Source organism: Triticum dicoccoides, chromosome 6A (genome assembly GCF_002162155.2).
Source record: "Triticum dicoccoides isolate Atlit2015 ecotype Zavitan chromosome 6A, WEW_v2.0, whole genome shotgun sequence".
Classification (NCBI taxonomy): domain Eukaryota; kingdom Viridiplantae; phylum Streptophyta; class Magnoliopsida; order Poales; family Poaceae; genus Triticum; species Triticum dicoccoides.
In genome coordinates this window covers 266,508,303-266,509,120 of record NC_041390.1, presented here as the reverse complement: position 1 = coordinate 266,509,120, position 818 = coordinate 266,508,303, and positions in this window count along the sequence as shown.

Below are 818 nucleotides of genomic sequence, written 5' to 3'. Positions count from 1 at the left end.
GACGAGAACTCATCTGTTACACGGGCACTTCAATGTTTTTTAAACTTATTTGAACTCCGGACTTCTTTTGTGTTCAGTATGCAGCATTCAGAGCGACGTCATCAATTTCCAACATGTTCTGACATCATTTGTTGTTTTTCGGTCTTTTACCTAATTGTTTAGAGAGCTAAATGACTGTGAAATTGAAAATCACTACAAAATGAATTCTGGAAATGTTGAAACTTGGCACGGTATCATCATTTCACCCGCATAGCATGTGCGAAAGAGTAGAGAGGGTCACGGCAAAAACTGGACGCACTTCGTGTACAAACTGGACAAACTCTTTCGGAGTATCAGGGTTACGGACGAGAACTCATCTGTTACACGGGCACTTCAATGTTTTTTAAACTTATTTGAACTCCGGACTTCTTTTGTGTTCAGTATGCAGCATACAAAGCGACGTCATCAATTTCCAACATGTTCTGACATCATTTGTTGTTTTTCGGTCATTTACCTAATTGTTTAGAGAGCTAAATGACCGCGAAATTGAAAATCACTACAAAATGAATTCTGGAAATGTTGAAACTTGGCATGGCATCATCATTTCACCCGCATAGCATGTGCGAAAGAGTAGAGAGGGTCACGGCAAAAACTGGACGCACTTCGTGTACAAACTGGACAAACTCTTTCGGAGTATCAGGGTTTCGGACGAGAACTCATCTGTTACACGGGCACTTCAATGGTTTTTAAACTTATTTGAACTCCGTACTTCTTTTGTGTTCAGTATGCAGCATTCAAAGCGACGTCATCAATTTCCAACATGTTCTGACATCATTTGT